Source organism: Amblyomma maculatum, chromosome 3 (genome assembly GCF_055883805.1).
Source record: "Amblyomma maculatum isolate TAMU_Amacu chromosome 3, ASM5588380v1, whole genome shotgun sequence".
NCBI lineage: Eukaryota > Metazoa > Arthropoda > Arachnida > Ixodida > Ixodidae > Amblyomma > Amblyomma maculatum.
The window spans coordinates 80,064,919-80,087,236 of record NC_139346.1 but is presented as its reverse complement, the minus strand read 5'-3'; the positions used below and the strand labels follow the sequence as shown (position 1 = coordinate 80,087,236).

At 46.8% G+C, this 22,318-nt stretch overlaps 1 long non-coding RNA gene and 1 pseudogene across 3 annotated transcripts; both read left to right on the top strand.

Moving 5' to 3' along the window:
* LOC146195059 (uncharacterized) overlaps nucleotides 1-21,944 on the top strand; it is a 54,375-nt pseudogene extending 32,431 nt beyond the window's left edge.
* LOC146195060 (uncharacterized) lies at nucleotides 7,610-11,828 on the top strand. Of its 3 annotated transcripts, none has more exons than XR_014705529.1 (3): nucleotides 7,610-7,730; nucleotides 7,839-7,935; nucleotides 11,095-11,828. It is a non-coding gene; the product is annotated as an uncharacterized LOC146195060 (long non-coding RNA). The 3 variants fall into 3 exon arrangements; XR_014705531.1 differs by having other exon boundaries at nucleotides 11,062-11,826; XR_014705530.1 differs by having other exon boundaries at nucleotides 11,084-11,824.
* Nucleotides 21,945-22,318: the final 374 nt, after the last annotated feature.

Here is a 22,318-nt window from a genome sequence, read left to right as displayed (position 1 = left end):
TGCCCTGCCATGAATCAGCTTTCTCTCTCGCTCTCTCTGCTTGGCCAGCCCAGAAAGGGGTGGGATCTTGGTACGATTCAAGCGGCACGCCTAAATACTGGGTCGGCAATTTTGACCATTGCAAACGAGAAAAGTATTCAGGCGTAACATCCCAGTCTCCATGCCAGAAACCGGCACTTTTTTCCCAATTTACTTCACAGCCTGTCTGTCGGCAGAATTTTTCAACAAGGGCAGTAACTTCTTGAATGCTTTCTCTGCTTGAACAGAATACAGCGATGTCATCTGCATATGCCAGCATTTTGACCTGTGCTGTCTGCAGCATAAAACCAGTTATACGTTCATTGTTTATGATAGACCGGCAGAGAGGCTCGAGGTAGGCCGCAAACAGTAGGGGTGACAGGGCCTCACTGACGACATCACACGAATGCTGTCAGTGAGCTCTCCATTCACAATTATCCGTGTCGTGCAGTTCGCATACACCATTCGAACACCTTCCTCAATCACTCGCCCTATGTTTGAGTGTGTCAATACTTGAAACAAGGCATCATGCGAAACGCGATCGAATGCTTTGGCGAGGTCCAGCTGTATCATTGCCACTCGAGATCCAATCGCGTCACAACACTCCAAAACAGTTCGTACCACGTGCACATTAGTTGCGATGCTCCGACCTTTAATGCCGCACGTCTGGTGTGGCCCAACCAGACTCGGTATTACACTTTGAAGCCTTTTCGCCAGCACTTTCATGTATATTTTGTAATCCACGTTGGTGAGGCTTATCGGCCGATAAGAACCCACCAACAGGCGTTTTCCTGGCTCATCATACTTCGGAATCAAAACAATGTGCGAGGTAGAAAACGACGGTGGGACCTGCTTACGTTCGTATGACTGCTCTAGCACTTTAAGCAAAATCTGGGCTGTGTAATCTTTAAATGCTTTGTAGAAAGCAGCGCCAAGCCCGCCAGGTCCTGGCGACTTTCCCATTGGAAGCTCGTCTATCGCACTTTCTATTTCTGTCAAACTTATGGGTTGTTCTAGACACGTTTTAACATCCTCATCGAGCTTTGGCATTTGGCGCAAAAATTCTGCCTGAAAGCCATTTTTGACTTCGCGTTTACGGCCAAGCAATTCATTGTAGTGTTCTATAAAGGTATTTTTGATAGTAGCAGGGTCACTAGTTACAGCACCTCGGTTGTCAATTTGCCGTATTTCCTTTTGATACGCGTGCCGTTTCTCATCTGACAGCGCTCGCTTAGTTGGCGTCTCCCCCGCCCAAAATTTTTCAGACCTTGCTCTTATCACTGCTGCCTTATACTTTTCAGTGTCAATGTTTGCAAGTTGTCGTTTCAAGGCTTTTATTTCTTGTGCATATCTTCCCGGCTGGATGCTATCCATGCTAAGCAAAAACTAAAGCTCGTCGTGTATTTCTTTCTCTTTTCTTTTTTCCTAATATCAAATTGCGCTTGCAGTTTTGATACCTAAAAGCTTTACTCTCTGCTTTAGCTCCTCCCACTCAACTATATAGCTTTCGGCCTGCGACGAAAGTAATTTATCGAGTTCTTTCGTTGTCTCTCTTACAAAACTATCGTCCTCTAAAAGCTTCACGTTAAATTTCCACAGGTTCCAGTTAAATCGTGACCTCCGCTGTTTCCTGCCAAATGTTCCAATTACTAAGCAATGGTCACTGAAGCTTACGGGCTTAACGTCACACTCTGTGCACAATGAAGCCAGTTCAACAGAGACATAAATTCGATCTAATCTGGCGTGGCCATCCTTTTGAAAATGCGTGTATTTAGGGTGTGCGTCGTAAGAGAACAAATAGCCGTCTTCGAGATTACACTCATTAATTAAAGAGTGCAGCAGCTGAGCACTCTTATCCCTCACTGGCAAATTTTTTGCGCGGTCCTGAGCGAAACAAACTCGTGGCTGAGTGAATTGATAGGAGACTTCACTCAGCCACGAGTTCGATGCTTGAAAGCGTTACAAAAGCGCTTCTAGTGAATGCGGTGTTGCCTTAGAAACATGCCGTAGAACGTTATACTGCAGTGTATATCGGTAATTATGAGCATGTTACTTACAGAAGTCGCAGTTACACGAGTAGCGAAGTACGTTTCCGCTACATTTCTTCTGCGCTCTGCGCACATGCAGAGCCATCTTGCGGCAAACACAGAAGAACCCCTCCTCGCAATGTGCGGCGCTGCCCCGACACGTGGCGCGCCACTCGCCCCTGACGTTTCGCCGTGCACCCTCACAGGTTGTAGAATCAAGCATCTTTCCTTTCTTTAGATCACTATCTTCGCTCACCCGCTTCTCCCCTTCGGGCCGAGCGGGTACCGGTGCGAGGATGCCCCAATACCCTTGCGTTTAGTAAGTTTTCTCGACGAGGTGCAATAACGCTATCGCGTTCCACTCTTGAAGGCGAAGCTTAAGCGTCCTCTAAATTTTTTTATGCAAAAGTATGGTTGCTGTGCAGCCACTATATATATCTTCCAGCACTTTCAAGTACGGCTCGTCTACCCCCTGATTTCGCAATGCCTACATCACCGCCGAGGTTTCTATGGAGTCAAATGCCTTTTCGTAATCAATGAATGCTATCTATAAATACTGGCTATATTTCGAAAATTTTTGTATCACCTGGTTGACGGTATGGATAAGATCGGTAGTAGAGTACCGTTTCCGAAACCATGATTAATCATTTGCTTGATTGCAGTCTAAGGAGATTCTATTCGCGATCACTTTAGTAAGTACCTTATACGTAACGGACAGTAAGCTGATTGGTCTGTAATATTTAAGGTCCTTAGCTTCCCCTTTCTTATGAATGAGGATAATGTTTGTGTTCTTCCATGGTTCCGGTACCGTCGATGACACCAGGCACTGCGTATACAGAGTGGCCGGTTTTTCTAGCACGATATCTAACCTGTCCTTCAACAAATCTATAGTTATCCTCTCCAGCTGCTTTCCCCCTTCTCATAGTTTCTATTGCTTTCTTAACCTCGTCCTTCGTCGCTGGTGGAACGTCTGTTTTTCCCTGCCGTCAATCTCATTATTCTCTTGTCTACTTTGGCAACTGTAGAGAGCGGTATAGAACTCATTGGCTACTTTGACTATCTTGCCCATATTCGTGATGACGTTGCACACCTTGTCTCTTAGCGCATACTTCTGATTTTCGCTTATGCCTAATTTCTTCACCGCTTTAAGGCTTCCCCCGTTCTCTACAGCATGCTCAACTTTCTCCGTGTTATACTTGCTTAAAAAAGGTTAAGGTTAAGGTTGGTTCACAGGAAGGGAAAGGCGCAGTATCTGTCACACTTGCTCTGTGGACACCTGAACCGCGCCGTAAGGAAAGCGAGGAAGGTGGGAGTGAAAGTGGAGAGAAAGAAAGAGGAGCCATAGTGGAGGGTTCCGGAGAAATTTCGACCACCTGGGGATCTTTAACGTGCGTTGACATCGCACAGCACACGGACGCCACTTCGTTTCGCCTCCATCGAAACGCAGCCTCCGTGGTCGGGTTCGAACCCGGGAAGTCCGGCACAGTAGTCGGGCACCTTGCTTAGGCCACTTTGCGCTTATTGATTAGCTTTGATATCCCTGCCAATTCTATCTGTTCTGTTGTATTGGAGGCATTCATACTCTGGCATTTATCAAATATTTCATCTCCTCAGACAGCTTGCCTGTATCCTCTGTAACTATCCTACCGCCTTCTTAGCGCATTCAGTAATGGCATCTCTGAAATTATTGTTTATTACTTCTAGGGTAATGTCGTCACCCTCGGTTAGAGCTGAATATTGTGTTTTTACTTTTCGCACTGCCGATTCTGCATCTTCGTAGAAGCGTTCAACTGCCTGGACATCATAACTACATGCAGGTGCATAGGCCTGTACAACCTTCAGTTTATACAATTTATTATGCCTAATTACGATGCCTGCCACGCTCTTATGATTGCTATAGAAATCACTATATTAACCGCTATATACTTAGTGACAAGGAAACCTACTAGTTCTCGCCTCTCGGGTAAACCTCGATAACACAGTACATGCCTATCCTTGGGTACAGTACCCATGTAGCACATGCGATCGGCCCGATATTGGAAATTGATTGGCGATGTCTGGTCAACCAGTGGCTCGCGTTGCCAATGCGCTACCAATAATGGTACAGCCATGCGATACCATTGACCTCTCTTGGACCAGCGATTTACATGTTCCCCCCATGATTGACATTCATGGGCTATCAGCGGGGAATAACAACCTTGCGTATAATATTACGTGCCTACATAGTATAAATAATATATACGATGGCCAATATTACCGACCCATCGGCAACGTCTTGCCCATAATTCGCGAATCATGGCATACATTGGTAAATATTTTCCTGCCATTATATATGACTTGCTGACATTGAATATGGCTTGGCATTCTTTGGTCAATATCATCCCGCCAGTCTTAGTGGCCTGCCAACATTGCCTGCCTCTTCAGTTTCAGTGGCCGATATTGTACAATGAGTGGTGGCCACTGGCCTACATTGAACATATCATTTCATACATTGGTAAATATTGTCAAGCCAGTATTGGCGGCTTGTTAACATCGAATATATCTTGGCATACATTGGTCAATATCACCCTGTCAATCGTGACGGCTCCTCAACATTGTGCATATCTGCAGACAAAATGGTCGACGATGGCATACAATATTGTGCTGCCAGTACAGCTGGCTTGTCAACATTTAATATATATTGGCATATATTGGTAATGTTATCCCACCGGCCTAAGTGGCTTCCGAACTTTATATACTTGTTGGTTCTAGTGGACATTGCCCAATAAGCTGTAGCGACTGGCCAGCATTGCACCTATCATGGCATGAGTTGGTGAATATTAAAATGGGACTATTAACCGCTTGTCAGCATCGAATGTATCTCTGCATACGTTGGTCAATATCCTCCAATCGGTCGTTTTGGCTTCCCAGCATTGTATATCTGCATTTAATGTGGTCGATGTTGCCTGCCGAAGTGTAATGGCTTGCCTAAATATAATGCATCTTTACATAGGTTAATCAATATTCTCTTGCCATCATTGATGGCCTGTGAACTCGAAATATTTACTGCCATACAATGGGGTTCAATATTTCACAAATAGTAGAGATGGTTTCCCAATATTGTATCCGTCATGGGTTATAGTGGTCGATATTTTATGAGCGGCTGCGATAGCTTGCCAACATTGCACGCATCATTGTATGCATTGATTGATATGATTCTGTTAGTATAGCTGGCTTATCTACATTGAATACATTTTGGCATACAGTGGTAGATATGGCCCCTCCAGTCTTGTTTACTTTACAATGAATATGACTGGGTTATAGTGGTCGAAATTGTCCACTGAGTTTTGACAGCTGGAAAAACATTGCACGTAGCATGACATGTGGTGGCCGGAATTGGCTTGCAGATATTAACGATCAATCTGAACCTGTATATCTTGATATATTTGTAACGTCCCGAACAATACTGTCGTGTTCTTCGCGGCGGCTTTCAAGTATGTTTTATACATCGTCAACGATATAGTAACAGTAGTAAAGAACATTTATACAAGAAAAATGGCTTAGGCTGTAAGGGCACGGTTGGTATAGGATCCTCCCCCATTGCTCCGGTGGCGCAACCCCTGCCGGCGTAAGGCTTCATTTTCTTGACAAACTCATGTCATGGGATAAAGGCAGAGATTCTTTAGCCAAACCACTTAGAAAGCCCCGCAATGAATGATTGTGTGGCACATCTCATGCAAGCAGGGCATGCTTCGTGCAATGTTTGCCATCGATTCGGACGCGTGGCTTGTGCCATCTACGAAGCGCTTAGAAATGCCCGACTGTTGCGCCGTTCTCAACTGTGAAGACGTTTAGTACAAATGTGGAATGCGCAGCAGTTACAGGCTCTACCATTTCTTCTATACGTCTTCCGCGTGATGAGTGAGGACACTCATACGTCAAAATTTTAAGAATACTTCGTCGCCCTCCTCGATAAAATCTCAACAAAACACGCATAATTTTGTTAAAGCTGACAACGGTCGCTGCCTATGTATAGAATCACAATACGGCGCAGTATACAAGCAGACACACTTCTGCAGTCTGCAGTAGGCCAGTAAGACGTAGCATCTTCAAAACCATATATACTATAGGATGACAGCCCGGCTTAATTTGTTGCGATCAGGTTTTACATCCGCATCCTGAAAACTTTCCTCCAGAACTGGAGATAGACAGATACTTTATTTATGCATTATTTCATTTGAGTTGTGAAAGAAACGATAAATTTCTGGAAAAAAGAGGTCGAAGAGATTGTGGTATGAAGGCAAATGCTGCACCGTTTTGTCATGTATGCTGACTCCTCAACGAGGCACCAGCATCGACTGTATTACGCCGTAGGTGGTCTTGTAAGAACAAAAGACGGTCTAGCTGCAGCCTATTTTGTGCTGAAACTTACATCAGCCATAAACTTGCACTTTATTCCTATATGCCGGCGTGCTCTGCTTTGAGTGCTTCAGCAACACACGAATGATGAACAAACACTTTAGGCTGTTGATGCAGCATAGCTCATAGTCAAAAGGTAGATCCTCCCACATAAAAAAAATGAAAGCATTATTTTCTATACGTTCTCTACCTTTGCCTAGCAGAGAAAAATTCTAGCTTTCTCAGATGTTCTGGAATGAAGAGTATTTAAATTCAATAGCATTGCACGCTGCCAACGTTTACAAGTTGCGTACTTGCTGTGGCAGCTGTTAACTAGTTCGGACTTGACCTTTCCTGGTAAAGATTTAAAGGGAAAGTTTTTGAAGAAGCTTGAAGCATAGAAACCCCACAATTGGAGACTGGAAATAAGTCCCAATAATATTTTTTAGAGAAACAAAAACATAAATGCGTGCTCACCACCGAAATGTTTGTCATAAAATTATTGTTGCCTGGTCATACTGCTCTTCAAGGAAATTACTTTTGTGTGAAAGCTGTATAAGCGCGTGTAGAACTCTCATGACCTGCCTTCGAATATTTTTGCAAAGTCGGCTTAAAATTATGCGTTTAAATGCTTGTTCCTACGCAGTATTCTGGGCAGATTCTGCATGCTTAGAAATATTTTCAAAACACATTGCAACCAGACCGAGGGTATTGCAATCTAGAAATTACGTTCGTTCGCTCTAACAGTTTAGAAAAAAACGTATCCTCTTTTCCAAAAGTAACCTGGCTGCTGGGTTTCCTTTTTAATCCTGTTTGGAGCCCTTTCAAAAGTCAAAAAATGTCTTTACAGATAAGAGCGAAGGGCCTTTTTTCCGCAAAGGTGAATAATAATTTGGCATGTCCTGTATAACGCCTAACTACAGGCCTAAGGAGCAATGGTTGCTTTTGGCAAAGACCGTACGTTCTATCTAGCTGTATTAGACAGGCGACTATTTGCGACGCAGCGGCGCCAGCCCGCGCCTTTGCAGCGTACTCATGCTTCGTTTCCGCGCCTGAGCAGCGTCCATTCACCCCCGGCGGAATTCTAACCCAACTTGCGGTGTCATATGAAACCATGCAGACAGTGGTGCCGCGCTCGCATGACTGGCGCCGGCGCATTCTCTCTCTCTCTTCGGTCTTCCCTCTTTTCTCTAGCAGCGCAGGTGCGCGCCTCGCGGGTTGTCTGTTGCAGCTCCGCAAGCACTCGAAGAATAAAGAGTAGAACCACGACATGCCTCGTCCTGTTCTCGCGGAAGTCTGCAGCTCAGTGTGAGTACCACTGACCCTTTATTTTAAGATATATGTTCGTAATGGAGTAGAGTTTTGGGAGAATTTGTTGCTTTATTTGGTCTCCCATGTTGCTACATTTCCCTGCAGGAGTAAAGACTCGGGATCACTAGGACGGGCCTTTGCGTGCCAATTTCCTCTTGGCTGCTTCGGTTTTCGCTACATGCACGGCTGTGCTGGACGACCGGTAAGATATCCATTTTTTAAACAGTGCGGCATATTAACTGGAAGTTAATAATTTTGCCAGTCATTGGCACCTGATAATTAAGATTAACAGAATGTGCTTATCTGCTGTTTATGTACGTCGAGAGTAAGAAAATCTTTTGCTCCAACTTTATTGCACCAAAAAATATGCATTCCAGTTTCAGCACACTGAGTTGTTCAAACTAATTTTGTAGCAGCGGCAAATTTTATTGCTCATGAACAGTTTGCCCAAGCTGTACTAAAGAAACAATTCTGCATAGTACTGCCTCTTATTTTTGTTTTTGCTTGGAGATGTTTGTACGAAAGGAAGATGGTGACATGCAAGCTGCTCGAGCATGCATCGGCAAGGGCTGCTGAAAGCTGCTGTCCTTAAACCGAGACCACAAGGCGCATGCTAGAGATGCGGGCTTGTCAGACACCTGAAGCTGCCTTTAATGCGGCGTCTTCCTAGAACCTGGGATCTGCCAACACCTTGTCAATAGACCTAACCAGAGGTGAAGTCCTGGAAGCCTGAAAGAATTTTGCCTATTGTTTTTTTTTCACTATGTACCACATGCACACCTATTAGATATCCATGAAGCGAACAGTTCTGGCTTTTTTGTGTCAATGCATGCATACTTTCAGGATGCTATATATATTATTGGCTGCATGTAAAATACCTGCACTAAAACAAACTCAATCCCGTGTTTGGCGCATGATGGCCTTAGCTGCCTCTGAGCTGTAACACCCATCAAATATTAGTCACAAAAACAACAACAAACAATAATGGGATTGCCTAGATGCCAATGATGCATACTAGTGGACAAGCTTGGGTGGGCGAAGTTGGGCAGCCGATGAGCCTAGCTGGATAGCAGTTAATAAAAACCAGGGAGCAAGCTTGGTTGTAAGTATTGGATAGCCAGTGAGAGTGGCTGGATGTACATTATATAGGAGCCAGTGCGTATGCTTGGGTGGAAGATAATGGGCAGCCGTTGAGTGAGGCAGCATGCGAATAAATAACCTAGTCTGCCATTGGTGCCCATTGTAGGAAAGCCAGTCTAGTAGATTAGCTTAGATCTTGGCACGGGTAGTGCTCCAATGAAACACCATTATTGGCCCCAATATTCAGCTGATGGCAGTTCATTGACGGCGTGCTACTTGGGTATATGCCTCTTTCGGCCTCCTAACCTCACTAAGCCCTGTGACATCCTATTTCATACCCTCTAGTCCCTCTAACAGCAGTACTAAACTAGCTTCACTAGCTAGGGTTCCAGCGTTAAACGCTGCCAGGGTCATTTTCAAATGGCGGCCTGTCCAGTGGAGCCAGGAATTATGAACACCTCCCCAAGTAGCACAAAGTGGGCTATGACGTGGGGGCCCGCGTTGGGCCCGTGAGGGCAGCCCATACAGGCCCCATGCGGGATTTGCAACACGTACCCAGAGGGGCCCCGCGTGGGCTGCCCAATTCTGCCGCTATCGGTCCCAATCTGTATCCGCGTGGGCAGCCCAAATAGGGCTGCCCGCATTCATCCCAGGTAGACGAATGTGGGCAGCACACCAGAATCATTAATGGGTCCCACATTTGTGCAGGCAATGCCATCCCATTGATCAAGGGTTTTCATTTTTAAGTCGATTAATCCCTCCAATACCTGAATTATACAGGCGCGGGATTTGCGAAAGCCAGTCCGTTTCGGGCTGACCCACGTGCTGCCCTGATGGGTTGAATCTGGCATTTTCGGGGCTGCCCAAATTCCAATAATCATCAGTTGTGAAACATTAGGCGCTATTTTTTTGCTTGTGTGCGACACTCAGTAACATGAGAGAAATTTATTCCCAACACTACAATAATGTGGGCTGGCCCACATCAACTCCAACATGTTGGTCTGAATATTTATTTCGGTGGTGTGTAGAATAGTAATGCCGCAGGAAACATTTGCAGGTCGTTCAGTGCATACTCGTAAAGCGGAACAGTTACTGTTGCATATTTTCTGTCGACACTGCATAATTAGCGTAGATGTTAGAGAAAAAATAAATATCCGTATTCATAGCAGAGATATGCTGAGGACAGTTCTGTGAAACCTCCAGAAGAGGCAATTAGTAGCCGGTATAACATGATTTACATAAATAAAATGGTGCCTTAAAGGTAGTGTAAATAGTCCGTATTCATAGCAGAGATATGCTGAGGACAGTTATGTGAAACCTCCAGAAGAGGCAATTAGTAGCCGGTATAACATGAGTTACATAAATAAAATGGTGCCTTAAAGATATGGTGGAGACGTTTCAGAGCGGTAAGCCCGCCTACGGCCAATTTGGGGCCCACTGCGGCATTTCATAGGCCGCCCCAATTGGGCTGATCTTGATTTTACTGCATGGACTACGAATATATGTTGCATTTTCCCTCAAGTACCCCAAGAAATACCCGTGTGGGCAGCGTGGCGGTGTGGTCGCTTTTCAGCCCGGCCGCAAACCATGCGGGACCTATTCGGTTTTTGCGTGGGCAGCCCCATTCGGACTAGCCCGTCTTCTAAATTGCTTTAGGCCCACATTTGCATCGCATCTGCCCTAAATTGCCCCGCAAGAGACCGATGCGGGCAGAAGTGGGAAGGAGCAATTGCCTGCCCCGATAAAGGCCATGCGGAAATTATCTAGGTTTTTTGCGGGCAGCCCAATTTGGGGCAGCCCAGGAATTTTCTGCATGAATTCCAGATTTTCGTCTGACCTTCCTTCAAGTACCCCTCAAGGGTCCCATGTAGGCAATGTGCGGGCATACCCGTATTTAGCCCCACCGCGGCCCATGCGGGACCTACTCGGTTTTTGAGTGGGCAGCACCATTTAGATCAGCCCATGCGTTTCCTACACAAAACCCAAATTTCATTTGCATCGGCCCTAAAATTTCCCCAAGCGGGACCCTTGAGGGCCAGGTGTGGGAATATGTACTCAGTTAGCCCTTTCCACGCCTATATAATGCCCAAATGAAAAAAAGCAGAGGCAAGCCCAATTTGGGCTTGCCCGCTTGATCCCTAAAGCGGGCCCTCGTGGGTGTTATTGTAGTTGCCCAAGCCCAACTTGCCCATACGGGGCCCCGGTGGGCCATGTAATGTGTGCTACTTGGGCTCCTGCTGCGTCACAGGTCTGACCGCCGCCATGGTCAGTTGTTCCGCAGGCGCTGGTGGCTGAGGACCGGGAGGAGTAATCGGAGTAATCATTGGAGGTGGCGGCCAATTACTGCACCAGGGTTGCCAACTCCTGTTTTGGTGAGGGAGTGCGTTGCCGGAGGCGTTCACCGGCATCAGGTCGCACCGCAAACCCTTTTATGCAATTCCATTGACACGCGGATTTGTTTTATCCGGTGGAGTATTGCCCGGCACCGGGCTTCGAGCCCCGGCTCTCTTGCATGCGAGGCGGATGTTCTAGCGCACGCTATCGCTGCATCTACTGGCAAGTGATTGTGCCTATACCTACTATAAATAGGAGGTGCGCTTAGGCTCATCGCCGTCACCTTCTTTTGCCTTGTAAATCGCTATAATGAAATCGCTATAATGCCAGGCAACGAACCACCACAGTAGGTAACTACTCATCTTTGGGGCACACTATGCTTGAACAGATGAATAAAATTTGTTGCTTGCATCTACTCTTCTGCACATTGCTTTCTTCTTCAGTTGTATTGTACGCTGGTTTCTTCTGGTAATGTGGACTTAAAAGCGTGTATATATTGCATAGAATAATGATAGCTTCTTTATGAAATAGTGTTCGCCTAAGCACAAAAGAACCTGTATTGAAATTAAATAGCAAGAACTACCTATACCTCGCGTGTGCTTGTATTCGCTCTTTTATGTTGAATTGATTTTTTCATTTATACTGAAGTGGTGCTAAGTAACAATACACCGAAATATTTAAAGAATGCGCGAAAGCTGAGCCGTTTCAGAATGCTCACAAGAATTCATCCTGCGCGCCATTGACCACGATGGCGAGACTATGAAGCGGATGTACCAAAACAGAGAGGTGGTATACTATAGAGGCACCAATATCAGCCGGACTTCCAATTAACCTGGTCCTGTGCCAGTTGCCTCCACTTAATCCTCGAAAATTTCCTAATCTCATCCGGCCATTTAAATTTATGCCACATCTTACTCAGACTGATTCTCTTGGAATAACGTAACGCCCAATGTTTTCATGCCTTCGTACCGGATGCCCTGTCCAATCAATTTCTTCTTTATTTAAAGTATGAAACAACTACCTCGTTTTTGTTGCTTGACCTAGAATTCTGTATTCATATCCACGAACATTTTACGTATAATTTTTCTCTACTTTCCTTTCCACACGCACAAAAGCCTTCGGAGCTCCTCTGTGTCATACAGGCACAATATTTAGCACGTACACACAAGAAAGGTATAATTGAAGGATACCTGACTGCCTTGTTTTATATTATTTTGACCTTTAAAGAATGTCTGGAAGAAAATTTCATATATGTTTTATGCTATTACGCCCTCCACATTAGACTTCGGCCAAACAATGGCAAGCTAAGCCCAAGAAGAAGAGGAAATGCTAGAATGATACTCACACTTCGATGGGTTTCACTTTAAAACTTGTAGTCAAACTATATAGACCTCATTCCGCATTTATATCCGCCGTTCACTACGGAGCGCAGCCCGGAGGTGGGGAAGAAACTCAATGTCCTTTATTGTGAAATTTCAAGGCATAGAAAATAAACTAAATAGATGTCAGAGAAAGCCCGCTTCGAACCAGAGGTTATTGCAAGCGTTCATAAGAAATAAAGAGAAACCAGTTAGACAAAAAACTGCAAAAATGACTAGTGAGAACAGTGGACAGAGAAAAGAAAAGTGAAAAAACATTGGTAGTGGCTTAGCTCCGCTATGCCAGGATATAAGTTGCGAAAGCTGAGGCATAGTTCTGTTAGCTTTGATTGATCTTGACTACAAGTCCAGGTTAGTGTGGTTGTTTAAATATGTCGTTGTTGCATTAAAGACGACACATTTCTGTTTTAGACAGAGGTGCCCGTCTAGCGGCGGCACATTCACGGCATTTAGCCAGTCATTCGACACGCTGTTCCTCTGTATCCTGGCCGATCTTTTACTCTTAATCTCTTTCCAATGTTGATTACAAGCCTCCTCCTACTTAGCAGACTTGTCGCCGTCCATAATGCCACCTCAGCTGTGGTGGCGGCACACACAAGTTCTCCTTTTCAATCCTCCGACATGTTAGCAAGCATGCCACACAGCTGGCGAAGCGGGCGAAGCCTACAGCCACGAAAAGTCAAGTGGTGTGACCATACCAAATGGCGGCGGCGACTACGCGGCGAGCGCGCGGCGTCCGCCATCTATGCCGGTTGTTAGGCAGCGGCTCAACGTCTTTCTGCGCCTCCTCAGAGCACCGCCACAGCGAAATCGCAAGTTCGTGGGCAGTGTAGCTTTCGCCACAAAAAACAAGGCTAGAGCCAGCATGCCTAGAAGCTTGACGTTTTCTTGTTGGTGGCAGGAGGACCGAAGGTGCGGGCACTGTGGGAACAAAAACGAATCAAGAAAATAAGACGAGCGGACTAAAAAAATTCTGACAATTATGTTACTTCTAATGCAAAATATGAGCCAGCTCATTAGGTGATTAACCTTTTCGATAGATTGAGGTAAAGCTTTCGAGCAAGACGTATGTACAATTGCAGAAAACTTTTTTTTTAATTTTTCACACATATTGCTTTAACAAACACTCCACTAATAGTTCTTGAATGTCATAAAGGAAGCTTTGTCGTCGTCCGAAGCGATCCACAACAGCACCTCTTTCTGTTTTCGCTGCCACCTTTCTCGTTTTCTTTACAGCTCGGTTAAGGTGACAGATACTGCTCCTTCTCTTTGCTGTCAACCAATTTTAGGCGCCGCTGATGCTTACTGTTTTCAGTCTATATTTCTATATGCTCTGTAGTGCGGCGTTCGAGGAAGCCGAAATGAAAGGTGGTGGTGATAACACCTTTTATGGCCACAAAATGGAAGGAATTATTTCCGGCTAGGGCGAGTACAGGGTGGCCTCCAGTCGGGGGCGACCTCTTGAGCTCGCGCGGCGAGGGCCAGTGGCGTAATTTTTCTTGGGCTGGCCAACAGCTTGTAACATTTTCTCCACTGAGGGAGCTGGTAAGAGTGTGTTTGCTGAGTAGGATTGCTGCCGCTTTCCCATAGTACATGGTTTAGGGTGGCCTCCTGGGCGACCTGTCACCACAGTGCTGGCATACAGGGTTGTATTCTCCGTTAGTAATTAAAGATAATCGGTAGGGGATAAGAATGGTCTTTGTTTGTAGGAGTCTGACTGTCGTGGCGTGCGGCTGGTTCAGATCGGGATGAGGGGCTGAGTACGTGCATCTTAGCTCGCGATAATAGTTTACCTCTGCTATGTGCGCAGCGCCTCGACGGGCGCGTCCGTTCCCGATAGATCTCCCGTCTCCCGGTTGGTCAAGCCTCGGGCTAGACAGTCGACCCCTTCGTTTCCGGAGTTACCCGTGTGAGCCGGGACCCATACGAGATGGATGTTGTGATTTAGAGATTGGTTGCGCAGAATTCGCGTCGCGAGGGCGCTTAAAGCATTTATAACGAAATTTTGAACGGCGTTCTTTGAGTCGCTTAGGATAGGTTTGGTTCGGGGATCCGCGATGGCCAGTGTGGCGTTCGATCCACGCGTTCGTGCGGTGCCTTTCATTTCGCTTAGAGACAAAGCGAATTTTAGACATGTATAATGAGCGATTAGAAGTAGTTAATGACTAGCTATTTATTAATTATAATGGTTAGTGATTAGTTAGCAAAGTACTGGTTAGTGCTACGGAGGAAGTGGAGGGCTGAGCTATGGGGCTGAGGGGGGACGGAGCTGGTTGCGAGGTCAACGGCGACGACGACGCGAAACGCAGGAACGGGCTCCAAAGCGCTCCGCTCTAAAAACAGAGGAGAGGCATAAATGAGTTGAAGAACGCAGAACGCGATTGGAGTGAAAAAATAAAAAAGACATTTGGGATCGAAAAACGTAAATCAGGAAAATTAACAGGTAGAAGTTTGGGTAGCCAGGACACAAGAAAACGAAACGGAAAGGTACCATCGCAGAAGCAAAGTATATCAAAGAGGAACACCACACTGGATCGTGTCCACGACACATTCCTATTATCACAGGACGTTTCACGTCCGCCGCTAAGGAGTAAGGAGGCGCTGGCGAGAACTCTCAATGCACGCAACACGTTTGTCCTCAAGAATGTGACAATTGCACATTCGTCGCCGTAGATACATGGCACAGCAACGAAAGCTAAATTAGGAGGTCGCAAGTCAGATGCGACAGGCAGCGTGGGATTGATGTTTCTACTATAAAAATACGTTTTAACTTCTAGATATCCCTTCACATCAACAAAAACACACCCGACCCTTCCCTTTGTCTCAGTGGCCGTTGGTTACTTCCTTCCCTACACACGCAAAAATACATGCCCGCATATACTATTGCCAAAATTAGCCTTCTGTTCCTGAGCCGTGGTCTAATCCACGCAAAGTTTCCAATTTGTTGTCCATAGATTTTGTTTTGTGCTACTCCCTGCTACGGTTGGCTTTCTCTTGGAATTCCGTCTCTCACCCTTATTGACCGATGAATGCCTTCATCGTGATGATCTGAGCTATACCCAGAGCAGGGCGAGGGCACCTTGCATATTCCTCCAATTAACCAGCTCCTGTGCTAGCTGCATTCACTTTAGCCCTGCAAACTTCTTAACCTCATCCGCCCACCTAACTTTCTCCCGCCCCCTGCCATGCTTTCCTTCACTTGGAATCAAATTTGACACCCTAAGCTACCATCGGTATCCTCTCTGCGCGCTACATGCGCTGCCCATGCCCATTTCCTCCTCTTTATTTCCGCTATAATGTGATTACCTCGAGTTATTTCTCTCTCATTCTGTACGTTTCCTATTTCTTAACGTTACCGCTACCATTTATTGTTCCGTAGCTGTATGCGTTGCCTAAACCTAAGTAGAACTCTTTACGTTAGCCTCCACGCTTCAGCCCCATAGGTGAGTACCGGTTAGATGCAACTGTTATATCACCTCCTGAGCGATACCGGTAAGCTGCTAGTCATAATCTGGGAGTATTTGCCAAATGGGCACTACGCAATCATATTCTGTATTTATTTTCCTTTCATGGTCCGGATCGCCAATCGGTGTTTTGTACTTCGTTACCTATTGCAAACGGCTGTTTCTTTCTGACGCTGTTGAACGTTGCCTTAGTATTCTCCAAAGTTCTTGTCCCACTTGTCTGCTTTTCCAGTTTAGGTCATCAGTAATTGTTTCCAGTTTATCCCTCGAATTGCTTGGCAAGGCGATGTCATTAGCGAATCGCGTATTGAGGTATTCTCCATCTATACCCTTATCCCAAACTGCTCCTATTCCAAGTCTCTGAATACTTCCTGTAAGCAACCTGTGAATAGTACTGGGGAGATCGTGTCTCCTTGCCTAACACCTTTCTTTATGGGAATTTTGTTACTTTCTTTATGCAGAACTATGGTTGCTATGCAGCTACTATAGATATCTTCAAGTGTTTTCACGTACGGCTTGCGCAATGCCAGCATGACTGCCGATGTTTCGACTTAGTCAATTTCATTTTAGTGTACTCTTTAGGGTTTCTTTATGTCCCCTTCCGGTTCCTGCGTTTGCTGAAGAAGGTATTCATGAATGTTAAGTTATTGCACCCTGCAAACTTAACTCGCCCAACCCTGCTATTTCTGGAACCCATGCCGTAGTCGCCCACTGGGGGGTCTCAGGCCTGTTTGTGCCTACCTTGATATCACATTCGCATATCAGTACCGTATAGCCCGTTCTACTTTCGTCCTTGCCTATTCTGCATCTTCGTAGAAGCTTTCGACTGCCTAGTGATCATGATATTAATTGCATAGATATCGACAATGTTTAGTTCATAGCGCTTATTATGCTTGTGTCTCCAACTTCTCTCATGAATGCATAGGCTTTATCTATTTTGCCAGTTATATGCTTATTGACATGCAAAACCTACCACTAGTTCTCATCTCCCAGTAAACTTCGATAAGACAATATATGCCCCCTTTCAGTACGGTACATACTCCAATTTACCTCCTAACCTCACTCAGCCCTATGACATTCCATATCATGCACGCTAATTCCTAGAACAGCACTGCTAAACCAATCTCGCTAGCTAATGTTTTAGAATTAAGCTTTGCCAGGATCAGTTTACTGTGACATCCTGTCTGAACCTAGAGATTCTTAGCACTTCCCGCTGCGTCACAGGTGTCTGCGCCACCTTCTTCAGTTACTCCGTAGTCGCTGTAGGCTGAAGGCCGGTGGTTCCTTGAAGTATTCTTACGAGATTGTGCCCAATTACTACAGCAGGGTAGCCAAATCCTGTTCTGGTGAGGAAGTGCGTCTCCGCAGATGAGCACCGGCATCAGGTCGCACACCAAACGTGTTTACGCAATTCGATTGAGACCCGAGGTTTTTCTTTAATCGAGTGGAGAATTGCGTGTACTGGGATTCGAATCAAGGTGCACGCGAGACAGTATACTCACCTCTGCGGCACCGCTCTCTTAATGCTTTACCTTTCCATTAACCGGCCTAGTAATTCCGTTACACTAGCATGTTAAACTATAATTTGTTCCTGGTCTACTCGAGGTTCTCCCTATCTCAGAATGTCGCACACACAGCCGCATTTTCCTTTAGTTTGTACACACACGCCTCCAGAGCAATTCTCTTCTTAATACATGTGATGGCTTGATTTGGTGTGTTGATAGGCTGCGATCGGCAGAGCCAAGGAACAATTCTCATGGGAATCTAGTGAGCCTAACTGTATTCGCATTCAAGCGTCTTTTGTTTGACTGTACGTCCTAGAAGAACTTCCAAACACGCCGGTACTGTCCAGCAAACCTGTTTTGTTCTCCATTCATGGACGCTGCTCAGTTTTGACCTTCCTGGATGTTCCGGAGACAGCAGCTACGGAATTCCAGTCATATAAGTGCGATGTGTCTAACCCATACTCGCGTTGTGCAGGAACACTTCTGTCAAATTATACGCAGCGTATTAAAAGAATTACACGCTAGGGTTTCAATGAATGGTGTAACACCGGGAAAAGCGAATAACGGAAATATCTTGTAGGCACTGCGTGGTACATTTAGTGGTCGATTTGTTTCATGACCCACAGATACAGCTCTTAACTCGCGCCTATATACATGCCGTACCGTTCTTCCCCAAGATGCTTTATGCCAAAATAAAGTGAGTTTTATTTGCCGCTGAACGTTTTGACAAAAGATGGTATCTGACATAATCGGAACTTAGGATAAATTACGCTGCATACTTCTCCGCGTTATTGTACGCATTATTGGTAGGTTATGTTTACCCTCTCCATCAATCGGCAAGATAACAACGGCTAAGATGTGAGGCAGTCTGTTTTACCTTCTGTAAGGAGAACCTAAACGACAAAAGCAGTGTGAGGTCCCGGGTAGTCCGGCTTAGTAGCCTGAAGTTTTAACCACTGAGTAGCGGATCCTTAATTTAGCAGAGCGATATTAATTCTATACCCTGCAACTCAATTGCGAATTTGATCATAAGAGATTTAATATTCTAGTTTTCCCAGAACGAACCTCACAAGAGACGTAAAAGCAACCAGCAGCTTCCTCGCATTAAATAATATAACTCGCGCGTAAAACAAAACGCTTCTACAAAATTTTGCGATCTACCTTTAAAGAAAAAGCATTTGCACAGAACATGACGTAATTATTATTTCGCATGTAGGAAGGCACATTGTAAAACTGGTGCCCTTTGTAAACGTAATGGGCGTACGATGCTACTCCAGGATCAAATCGAGGCAGTGGGCAGCAGAGTACCACTGCGACATCACAGCGTGTTGCGGTGCACGCGGTTCTTCTCATTGGGCACCCCTGCTTGGGCATTATCCGCAGAGATGCTTCCCCTAACGGACGTTATAGGCTTCCGCTTGATCGAAGCGTGGTCCACAGTGGCAAATACATCCTCCAGTATTCTGAAAAAGAAGTGCAAAATCACAGGCTGCAATCACCATAACTTCATGCTAAAACATTCTACCTGCATTTCAAAAAAAGAGCGGATCCATTGTTAACGTTGTCCAGTGTTCCAATGCTTTCAACGATCCAACGCGCGCGAACATGTGAGCGCAGAGACAGCATCCATACAGTTATGTCTCAAGAATGGACTATCCTAAGAGGGATTCACGAAGTTCTGGGTCAATTTTAGTTTTATTGCGAGAGAAAATCTACGCTAGGTGGAAACGTTCTTCACGTGGCCTGTGCTCTGTACGCCGTGCGCCCTCGCGCGGTGCGCCGCTCAGCCACAGCTGGCGAACCGTCGCTACGGCAACGCCGTTGCCGTAGAAACGCTCGAATGCTACTGGTACCCGGTGCTAAAGTGCTCTACAATATTCTACAGCACTTTACCGGTGCCTAGGTAAAGTGCTCTAGAATATAATATTCTAGAGCACTTTAGCCTAGGCAAACGAGAACGATGGAAAGCAACAAGGTGACAGTGTATGGCCAATTAAACAGAACAAAAACTTGAAGAACGGTTACGGAAAGCAAGAGAAGCCGAGTTAAGACACACTGAGCAATGTAGAGTTCTGGGCTAGTTGGTTCTGGGACATGATTACTGGGAGGCTTAGCGCGGAACAGACAAGGACAAGAGAGGCACATAGGACGAGCGCTCGTCCTGTGTGCCTCTCTTGTCCTTGTCTGTTCCGCGCTAAGCCTCCCAGTAATCAAGACACACAGCTCACCACTTCTTCATTTTTTGAAAAATTATTTCAATTTTTGACGTACGGAGGACACCAACCTGTAATACATTTGCTTCGTAATTGAAACGTTTCTGACGGACGTGGCATGTATGGGCTAGAATTAAGTCCCTCCTATCCTGTTTCCTTCAGTGGTGTGAACGGAGGTGCGCTGTGGCCGCGTTCAAACACATGCGTGAAAATAATTTGGAAGAGCGAATGAGCCACAGACCCACCCTCCGGCATTCGCGTGACTGGCTTTACCTTCGGCGATGGTGGCACGAGCATATGCGCAATCGTCGCCTTGACAAGGTGAAGCACTCAGCGATCCTATCCCAAGTCTCGAAACTCAACATGGGAGAAAGATCATACAATTACATCAAAGACTTCCTCACGAACCGAACGGCCCAGCTCAGAGCGGGGGACCTCCAAGCACAAAAGAAGAAGCTGGGAAGCACAGGCACACCTCAGGGATCGGTCATCTCGCCGGTGCTTTTCAATCTCGTGATGATAGGAGTGGCCGAAAGTCTCAGAAACATCAAGGAAGTCCGACATACGATATACACGGACGACATAACGCTGTGGGTGAATAGGGGCAGCGATGCCCACGTCGAATCCACCCTACAGGCGGCCGTTCATGCGATCGAAGACCAACTCGACGGAACGGGGCTCAGATGCTCGCCGAGCAAGTCGGAGCTCCTCGTCTACCCACCCATCAAGCACCGGAAACCTAAGAGCAGCCCGAGAGAGTACGAGGCAATCAAAGTCGAGACCAGAGAGGGAAACGCGATCTCAAGAGTCAACAAGATCAGAGTGTTGGGGATGACGATCGAGACGCACGGCAGAAACGGCGAGGCCGTCACCCGGCTCATTGCGAAAGCAGCGAACGCCACGAGACTACTCAAACGAGTCACGAACAAGAAAAGTGGAATGAAGGAAGAGAGCCTGATCAGACTGATCCACTCGTTCGACATATGTCACGTAGCGTACGTGGCGGCCTACCACAAGTGGAACAAGAGCGAGAGAAACAAGATTGATATACTCATCCGCAGAGCCTACAAGACGGCACTGGGACTGTTCGAAACAACGAGCAGCAAACGCCTCCTGCAGCTAGGGGTGCTCAGCACGCTGGAGGAGGTAGCAGAGGCCCAACGTGCCGCACAGCTCGAAAGACTGTCTACGACCAAGGCCGGACGAAAAATCCTGGACAACCTGGGAATTATATATCAAGGCAGGGAGCAGACGCAGCTCTCCGTCCTCGATGAGATCAGGCGCAACATCAGAGTGGACTCGGTACCGAAGAACATGTTCCCGGAGTATAACAAAGGGAGGAGAGCAGCGAAAGCCAAGGCGCTGATCGACCAGCACGCTGCCGACACACTCGCACGCTACGTTGATGCGGCTGAGTATGCCAAGATACACGGGTTCACGACGGTCGTCATCGACGCGACCGGCACCGTTCGCACGACCGCCAGCATGAGATGCATCAAGGCAGAGCAAGCGGAGGAGGTGGCAATCGCCCTGGCCATCGCCGACCGCGACTGCCACACAGTGCTATGCGACTCGAGGCAGGCGGTGAGAAATTACGCCAAAGGCAGGATAGCGAAAGAAGCTGTGCGCATACTGCAGGCAACCAAAAACGACGATGGCAGGAGACAAGTAAGAACCAAGTGGTTCCCGGCGCACGCGGGCGAGGCGCCAGACCGCAACGCCAACCACAACGAAACGGCACACGCCGAGGCGCGCGCGCTAACGGAAAGCGACTCGGTCGACTGGCCGCTGTGGTTCAGCACCAAAGACCGCATGACCGACTACAACGAAATAACCAAGGTGTTCCGCCTAGCTCGCAGAACTCTTCCACCCCCTTGCTCGGGGTTCAGTCGAGAGCAAGCCGTTTTATTCAGACAGCTACAGACGGGCTCACTCCCCTGTCCGACACTGATGCATAGAATGTATCCCGAGACGCACCCGACAGACAAATGCAGAGTCTGCCGAACGGAGACGGCCGGCTTCGCACACATGCTGTGGAATTGTACCAAGTACCAGGAAGACGCTGTCTGGGAGGATCCCGCCGCGATTGGAAGCAGCCGCAGGGAGCGACAATCAAGAGGAGCAACTCTGGGCCGTCCAGCAGGTCATCAAGGCGCTGGCCCGGCAGGCAACCAGCGAGCCGGCCACGGCGAGCGGAGACCCAGGCCGCGCGGCCGGTGCCCAGAGGACGACGTAGGCCCCATCCGGAGCGCGCGCGCGCGGGCGCGCGTTCTACTGCAGGCCCCGAATAAACGTTTTACCAATCCAATGTGAATGTTGAGCAAGTGCTGAGAAATAAGAGCCCTGAGCGAGCAGTGCATAGATCTCTCTTCTGCTGAGAAATGCTCTTTGCTTCGCCACTTTCTTTCGGTCGTTACATCAGCAACGGCGATGCGTCTCAATCGGCGAACGGGCGCAACGCGCTGAGCTCGAAAACAGAGGTCATTGCATCTACCAACATTTTTCAACTCTATTTAAAACAAAATCTTTACTGGTCTAGCCGAAATCAAGGTCAGTGTTGGGCTAGAGGTGACTTTGAAGCAAAGGAGCGGTAGATGTTGCTAGTTAGCT